Source organism: Pyxicephalus adspersus, chromosome 5 (assembly GCF_032062135.1).
Source record: "Pyxicephalus adspersus chromosome 5, UCB_Pads_2.0, whole genome shotgun sequence".
NCBI classification, from domain to species: Eukaryota; Metazoa; Chordata; class Amphibia; order Anura; family Pyxicephalidae; genus Pyxicephalus; species Pyxicephalus adspersus.
The window spans coordinates 45,148,021-45,157,606 of record NC_092862.1 but is presented as its reverse complement, the minus strand read 5'-3'; positions in this window follow the sequence as shown (position 1 = coordinate 45,157,606).

Here is a 9,586-nt window from a genome sequence, read left to right as displayed (position 1 = left end):
TGCTTATGTATAGATTATATTGTATAGATTTGTGTAGATAAATTTACTATTTGCCACGAAAAGTCTTTGTAATGATCCTGTGCTTATTATTTTGGTGTGCTCCGTTAATTATTATATTACAATGAAACAGTAATAAATCTACCCTGTTACCAGTGGATTCAGTTCAACAAAATCCTCCTAAAGGTTTTAGGTCAGATTTAATGTACTTTATACATGTTGTTTTCTGGTAAAAGTCTCTCTTGTGTAAATGTCCTAAAGGCCTGAGATTGCTACTGGGCCCGCCATGTCAGATGTGATGCCAGCAGCTGCAGAAGGCTCGGGGCCTGTCATTGAAGTGACGCTATTATGTAGGGAGGGGAAGAGGAGTGAACAAGCACAGAAAGTAATTAGGCACTCCCGGAAAAATAGCTATGACATGTAAGGACATAGAGGGTTGTGCTATGGTACGGATTCATCCTGGAATAGTCACATTGTCTAGGTAAATGGGTAAAAAATAATTACTAAAAAATGCAAGTCTTTGTTTAAAGTAGTTTTTTATCTACAGTTTTTAAATTTGGGACAGGGTCTCTTAAAGGTGTACGTATGGCTTGTGACTGCCATCCTTACTGGCTAGTAGGGAGTCACATGTAGTGGAAGGGTGTAATCCAGAGGATGAACTTCAGAAGTCTGGTTGCTATTTGCATAACACTCCTTTTCATTTTAGGGCTCCCAGAGTGCTTTGGGATTTAGGTGATCTTGTAGGCAGACACCAAGAGGTCCTGACAGTTTTTTATTTTATTTTCAAGCAACAAACTAAAGCTATGTACACACTTCCAATTTTTATCGTTGGTAAACGAACGATCCACGATCCTGCACGATATCTGCGAACGATCGTATGGCACCGATCCTGTACCTACAGATAACGACACGATCGTTCAAAGATATTGTACACACGATAGATGCGATCGTTTGAACGAAACAGGAAGTGACGTGCACCACAGGAAGTGAGCGAACGTTCGTTCACCGCGCATGCTCAGACCATGGACGATCACTGAACGACCGTACACACGATAGATGGTCAACGATCGTAGTCCAATCAGATCAGCCGGTCCGGTCGTTCATTTCCAACGACTATCCTCGTTCGTCGGCGTCGTTGGTTACTTTTTTTACGAACGATTTTTGGCCAATCGGTCGTTCGTCGTTCGTTCATCGTTCATTTCCAACGATAAAAATTGGAAGTGTGTACGCAGCTTAAGAGTTTGCTTTATATTTACAAATAGCAAGCAATTCAATATCCTGTACCCCTTTATAAACACCACTTTAGATGGAGACAAGGCAAGTGCAGTTTTGGCCATGATCCTATAAAAGCACTTGCTGCTGAGGCAATGTGTATGGGGTATTGTTGGGACTGTGTGCCTTGGCCTGTCTATCCTAAATGAACAGGGACATACACAAGACTGATGTATGAGTAAGCTAAAATCACTATACACTTTACAATCTGACTGTATAATCTCTTTTAGACCCACAAAAAACTGCCAGGGAGACCTGATTGTATATAAATTAATTATATAATAAAGGTGACACTCATACTACATAGTTGTGGTAAACCTAAAGTTGATCGTACAGTAAGATTATAACATAAATGTACAATATGTGCATATACGTAGACTGAGTACATATACAATCCTTTATCTATGCTTTTAATTTTTACATTTTTTTTTATAACGTCTTGTAACCGCGCTGTGCCTGCAAAGTAACATAACCACATAGGATTTTTGGGAAGTGGGTGAATACAGGGACCTCTTGCGGAGGTTTAAACATAGGGCACACTGCTGCAAAGACAAGAATGTCAGCCACTGAGCTAACCATTATTTGATGATTATTATTGTAGTATAATTTGTACTTTGCTATTGGATAAAATAATTTACACATTTAAGTCAGTGAATGAATAGGAGACCACCATTTTTAACTTCCTATAGATAATATAAACCCTGCAACAGATAGACATATTTGGTGATGGTCACACATGTAACAATATTCTTGTTTAATGTATCTTTCAAAAATCAATACTTAGGGCTCTATATTTAAAACTGGTAATCTGACATTACCTTGTGGAGTTCAATTACACCCATTGAAACACAATGACCTGAAAGGAGGAATGCCTGATTCCCTGTTTTAGAAATAGAACCCTTAGAGTATATGAACTGATCAATACATTTTTATTAAAATAAATTATCAGTTTTGGCATCTAATCCAGTCATAATGTAACAAACAATATCTTTGCTATGAAACAATCATCTTGAAGATTGTAGACATAAAAGGTGTATTATGAAAGACTTGCATTTAGTTTTTATAATTTTATTCAATTTAAATTTGTTTTCTGTAAAATCCTAATTTTAAAACCAACTTTGTATTACATGTTGCTTTTATGTTTTAGGCTGGCCATAAAGATGCTGCGCATTTACCACTTTTCCATGCCAGGACTTTGATCCATTACTGAAATTGCCTATTATTAGGGAAATTCTCAGGTAAATTTCCTCGAACGTCAGATGGTTTCGCGAAATTTCGGCGAAGCGATTTCGCTAAACCATCAGAAGATCTAGGAAATTTTAACAGGAGGATTCGCAGGGAATCCTCCTGTTTGGGATCTCCGGGGCACTAGAGGTTAATTAACCTCCAGTGCCAGGGATATTCCCAATGAATGAGAAGATGTAAATTCGACCTTGATTGGCTAATTTACATTGGCCGTTCTTGTTTAAAATTCAGTAGGCGAGAACGGCCAAATTCACTGCGAGATCAAGTTTTAAAAACTCGCTATATTTATATATATATATATATATATATTTATATATATATATATATATCTCAGACCCTCAAATACAAAATATAGACTTAGTCTTTGTACACAAGCTGGATTGTTTGTCTTTTTCCTTTCACGATCGTTTCCAACGACCGAAAGATGAATGAACAAGCGCTGTACATACAACATCGTTCTGTTCTGTGAATCCATTCATGTCTATTGCAATCGCTTGTCTTCAATCAATCATGGATCCGCCAGGACAGATGCATGAACGACATTGGACGACCTCTGCACACGCGAGATTCCAGTCTGAAACCAGCCATGAGGCTTGTATCGGACAAAAATCATCTGACGCGTGTACATAGCCTTAGTGGGGTTATTAACTAGAAAAGGATAAGTTAAGCAATCATTTGTGGAATATGGTTTGAAGAGAAAACTTTTATAAGATAAAAAAAAACTAACAAAAGCAGTTCAAACAACTTCTAAAGGTTAGTGAATTGCTCGATTATACTTTAAGACAAAACATGCGGCTTTGGTATGTCTGCTACATTTTTAATCTCAGTATTGTGTTTCCACAAAGATAAGTCTGTTTTGTCGTAGTGCAGTGTATCTCCTGAATGGTTGTATGCTGTGGTTAAGATTGCAGAAGTCACATTTCCTGTGATTCAGTTTATGCGGTTTAGAAAATGCTTCGCCTAACAATTGCTGCCAAAGTAGTACAGAATAAAATATATATTTTTCACTATGTATTCTCCCTAATTAGCAAGGCAAAGAGTTTCGGGAAGCACGATTTTCCTCGATCAAATGATTAACCAACCCGTACTGTCTTTTTTCATACTGCTAAAACAAAAGAAAATATTGTTTAGTTGGCTGAATTTATAGATTTACATAAAACTTTTCTTTTGATCAAAGAAAAAGGAAACAGGGTTAGTATACTTAAGGAGTGGCATTGTAAATGTTCACTTAGTGTTTCTCACAACTAGGGTTCTTTGGAGCCCTAAGGTTTCTCCAAAGGTTGCTAGGGTTCTACTTTGAGCAATGTTGTCCATCCACCACTGCTTCAATGTTGTGTTATCTGTCACACTTTCATTTCCCTTTACATTTAAATAAATCCAGTGTTCTCCCCACCCTCTTTTTAGCCGGGCACACCACCCGGCACTTTTCAGTAACCTTCCGGCTGTTTTTGGGTGGTTGCTGATAAGTTGGGTTACAATACAGGAGCTGCCACCCACCTAAAATTTCTTACTACCCAGCTTAGATTTTTGGGTTGAACACTGAAATCAAATCACCAAATAAACTACCGTATTTTCGGGCATATAAGACGACTGGGCGTATAAAACTACCCCCAACTTTTCCAGTTAAAATATAGAGTTTGGAATATACTCGCCGTATAAGACTACCCCTCTTCCAACGCACACAAATAAAAATTAAAAGGCAGGACACAGACAGCCAGGCGCTTTATTGCCTACACTGCCCCTTTAAGGCGCGCTCCACACTCAACCCGAAGATGTGCAGCCCTCCGAGTCGAATGGGCGGGTTTTGGTGGAGAGCCAATCCACGCTCACGTTCTCCTCCTCGAGGTGCAGGAAGATGTGTGCAGCTTGCTTCCCCTTGCTTCAGACTCCCCGCACAGAGCGGGGACTTTGCCGCAGCACCCCCCACCATATGCGCCAGACATATGAAGCAAGGGGAAGCAAGCTGCAGGTAAGTACCTGGCCTATAAGACGACCCCCGACTTTGGCACAGATTTTTCGGGGTTAAAAAGTCGTCTTATACGCCGGAAAATACCGTAACTGTTATTCTGTTGGGGCTTAAGTTTACTGTAATTCCCTCTTCTTCTTTTCTTCCTTTCCCTGTAATACTTCCTTTTATGGCTAATCCTTTTATGCTTTCTTTTTTAGAAGAAAGGAACTTAAAGAAAGAAAAATATAGTAACAGTGTGCATAAAACAGAAATCCGGAGTAATAGTCCAACTGCCATATATGGGGTTTTTAAGGAGTCCTTTACCTTTTTTGTCCATATAATGCCTACTGGCATTTTGCTCACTCCCTGTCACGGTGCTGCATGGCAGGATGGTGGACCCTTCGTGTCACCAGCCCAGTTGGCTGAGATGTACATGGGGCGCAGAGTCTAAGCATCTGCCCGGCCTCCACCAGAGCCTCTAGAGGTGGGGATGTTATGCGGTGGGCAACTGAACACAGAGGCAGGCGAGGTGCCGGAACATGACACAAAAGTGTGGTCAAGTGAGCCAGAGGTCAGGGCAGACAGCAAGTAGGCGTAGTCAAGGGTCAAAGCTAGAGTCAGTACACAGGAAATCAGCAACTGGAGCCACAGACAGGAATAGCTGGAACCTGGAAACAGAGCCTAAAGGAACTCTTTGTTCAGGCAATTTTGTGTTGCCAGCCACTTCCTTATAAAGGGAAGGTCATGTGATGGATGGGGCCATGTGACCTTCAGATATCCCAACCCAACACCAGAGGGAGTGCTGAAGAAAAGGCAGTTAGGTACTGTTCACATATTTGCCAGCCGGTGGTGTGCATCTGCGGAACACTCCAATCCTCTGAGGCAAAGGGGCGGCTGACAGAGAATCACATGACCAGGACCAGGTAGTGAGCAGGGACTGGGATCCCTGAGCAGAGCTGGTGCTGGCAGCAAGGGAATGCAAGGTGGGTGACACAGACATCTAGCCAGCAGTAAGAGGCATTCTTTTCGCTGACCACCACACTAATGTACTGTGGGATATGGATATAACAAGTATTGCAAGGGTTCTCTGTAGACCTAAATGTTTTTTTAAGGCGTTCCTTCATGGTAAAATGTTCAAGAAACACTGCTCCTAGCCCTGATGGATGTACTCTGCCCTAATATAGCCAGTTTGTAAAGCACCTATCCCCTCATTTCCTGGTGGCCTCGTACCATATTACCGATGGAGGGCAGTTCCCAGTGGACTCTCTCGGAGCACATATTTCAGTTATACCAAAGGAAGGAAAGGATCCAGCGACATGTTCCAGTTATAGGCCATCATCCCTACTAAATCAACACCTGAAGCTCTTTACTAAAATGTTAGTGTATAGATTTTACAGTGCTGTCCAGAATTATCTACTTAGATCAAGTGGGCTTTATGCCGACCAGGGAGTCTGGAGACAACACTACGAGACTGCTGGACAGGAAATATGTCCCCCGATCTCAGTGTGTGCCATTCATGCTCCTATCCACTGATGCAGAGAAGGTGTTCAGTAGGTTGGACTGGACCTTTATGCTTTACACTGGAGGGATTGGGGACAAACATGATCTCTTAGATTAATGCAATGTACACTCCTCCATCTGCAGCAGTCTGGGGGAATGGGTCACTCTCAAACTATTTTTCTAAAATTGTTTCATTATGTAAATGTTGTAATGTTATTCTAGGTTCCATTACTCACATACTACATGACTAGGCTGAAATGCTGAAATGTCTCCTTTTAACTCCTGGTAGTACTTCCAGTCAGTTGCAATGGGGTCACCCTGGAAGTGTGGTTTTCTAAATAATTTCAGGTTTGTGGGTATTTTTGTAGAATTGGGGGACATATAACAAGAGATCACTGCAAAAGTTACTTAGCTATTTTATCCAAAATTATGGTAGACTGATTACATTTTAATACATATTATCAATTTGAATTACAATGAAGGCGAATTTAACAAACAACCTGGTGTGACCTTTGAGACATGTCAAGGGCCGCACTTGAGGCGTTCTTTTAAGTTGACAAACACCGGTTAGTTATGTAGACGACATGCTGACTTTGGCCTAAAAATGGAAAACCTTAGGGTTGGTGCTGGCAAAAAAAGCATTATAGGAAATTTATGTGATTCCATTCTATCTTCCAAATAGAAGTGCATTAATAGCGGTATCTTTCCCAAAGGTAGCTATCCCTCTCCAAAGGTCTCTCTCTCAGCCCAGGTCGGTGGCTCTCCTATTCCAGCCATAGGATTTTGTGTCTAGTATGGAAAACAGCAGCCCCATCCGAGAGATCGCACACCTTTTGACATCCTTTGCACTCAAGAATCATCTCCCATTTAGCTGATATCCCAAATCTACTTAATACTTCTTCAACAGATAGTTCCTCATCCCCTCTAGTTCATGGAGCTTCTGTCCCCATTTAACCTGCTATTGGGTTATTGTTGGCTGTAGCGGGGTCTGTGTGTTTAGCCTAGACGGTATCCTCCATTTTTTCCTTGCAGCTGTTGGAACCATTATTCCCCATCACTGGGGATTGTCCACTGTACCAACACTTAAACAATGGGTAACTCAACTTTCTCCTATACAACATATGGAGGAGCTGAGGGTACAACAACATGACTCTAATGCTGCTTACACAGATTCATGGTCAGTTTGGCTGGACTTTGCGGAGTCTTCAGAATTTCATACCGTATACCCTCCATCTTGTGACTGGATGTTTCACGAGTATAACCTGGAAAGACACTTCCCTCTATTTTGCTCTTTCTCTTCTCTCCTCTTTAAGATCTTTTTCCTTTCTCATATCACACGGAGTGTTTTTCCTAACTCCAATATTGCAATATTGTTTTTTAAGGATACATTAAAGTTGAATGCCCTATACTTGTACACACCACTTTCATGTTTGCTGTGTTTATATACTCCATCTCTCTACAGTATATGTTTCAGATCTGTATAATCTCAGATCTATATAGAGTTTTCTTTTTTTCGTTTACTCTGTATGCTAAAATTTTTCTTTAATAAAACTTTTGTTGTAAAAAAAGAAAGTTTTGTGATTCAAAGCATTTTTTATTAGTCACCACTAGAGCATGCTAAATGACTGATGTAGAACATTGTATGTTCATCACAAACATTGCAGATTCCTAGGACAAATACTCACCTATTCTTCTGTTATCCAGTAATGCTAATGTCTTTCAGAAAACACACACTGTGATGCCTACAAGCTATACAATTTCCTAGCAGTACAATCTACTGACAGCTAATGGTAGTTCTTCACAGGAACCCGTAGCCATTCAATATTTCTCACAGTAAATATCTGGTTACTGTAAGTTTTACTACTTTAAAAATAGACCACGTAAACATTTTATAATAAAATGCCTGCAATAAGAAGGACAAGAACAACCGATCCTAAATGCAGTCTATCACTTTCTTGCTTCCATTCTTTACCACTCTAAAAAAGGACAATTTGACTGATCATGGTACATGGTACATTGCCCACAACAACATTTTTGATTCTTCTTTAATTTAGCAATGGCCATTTGTACCTTTGAACTTAGAAGTTTTTATTACATATGTTATATATGGTTGGAAAAAAAAACATTTTGTCTGCTGCTCCATTTATTTAGGTGCATTTAGGAAAGTGCAAGATTGTTGAAAACCCATTAGGGGCCATTACAAACCTGCAGTGAAATGCAGTGCTTTGCCATGACCTAAACTGCGGTCCCAGCCTGAGTTTGGGAACCATTTTTGAATGCAGCGATGGTCATGGCTGTAGCGGATCGTGGCGTGGTTCCCACACAGTTGTTGCTTGAAGATTTGAGCCACAACTAAGCACAGATCTGGTTACCTGCAGTGCAGTTTGCCAACTGTGTGATTTCACACTTCGGGTGTGAAAGGGCCCTATGTTTGACTTTGATATGCTCTCAGTAAAAGAGCTAAATCTCTCCATTCAGCAGAGAGCATGAACTTTGCCAACTGCAATGCTTTAGGCCTGACACAGCAAAGAGCTTGTCAGAGCTTTACATAAACACTTCTGCCACCATACATTTAGCAAGGATCCTATTCTGGAACATTCTGGCAGGGAGTAGAATTTTGTACTGTGGTTGTGGCTGCTCTCTAAAAAGAAATCTTATGTTTTGTTTCCTTGTAAAAATGTATTTGGCTGATTAAAGCTAATAAAACTAGCTTATTGAAAATAATGTAGATATAAATTCACATCTTTGTGTGTAATAACACATGCTGTGTTTTTTGCTGGGGCACGTTGCATTATTGCCTCCCTTTGCCCTTTCCATCACTAATATGCTGCAATATTTTTTGTAGACCTTTTACTATGTTGAGAGGCCGAGACAAAATGTGCATACACAGCTGTTTCTCAATAATACTTAAAGCATAAGTCAACTGTTTAGATGCCTACTAGTTCATGACTTCTTCATTAGGTCCTTTGGAGAAATGGTTGCACATACCCAGTTTCTTAAAGCCCCCACTGCATCAGCAAGGAGAACTGTAGTTGTCCCTGCAAGTGGTAGATCTGTGCACAATGAAAAGCAGCTTGAGTCTGTGCAGATTACTGCAGAAGGAATAATTCTAAATCATTCATCCACTTCTAAATTTGCTGGCAAATAAATTAGCAACTTTTATTATGTTCAAAAAGCAAGCAGATGACCATAAATCTGTACCTGGACATAGTAGAGTCTTAGGGGTGATTAATTAAAGATCTTCAAGGCTGGAAAGGATACATTTTCTTCAGTGAAGCTAGGTGATCCAGCAAACCTGGAATGGATTTCTTCAAAGTCAGTTGCTATTTGCTGGAAAATGTTTTGAATCCTGGACCAGATCCATTCCAGGTTTGCTGGATCACCCAGCTTTACTGAGGAAAGTGTATCCTTTTCAGCCTTGGAGAGCTTTAGTAAATCAGGCAGATAGTACTGGCCATGTAATAGAACTGTAAGTTGCTGTAGAGCAGTGGTTCTTAACCTTGTTGGAACAACTGAACCCCACCAGTTTCATATGCGTGTTCACCGAACCCTTCTTTATTGGAAAAAAAAAATATGATTTTTACAAATTCAAAACATAGGTATACAGTGAGGGAAAAAAATATA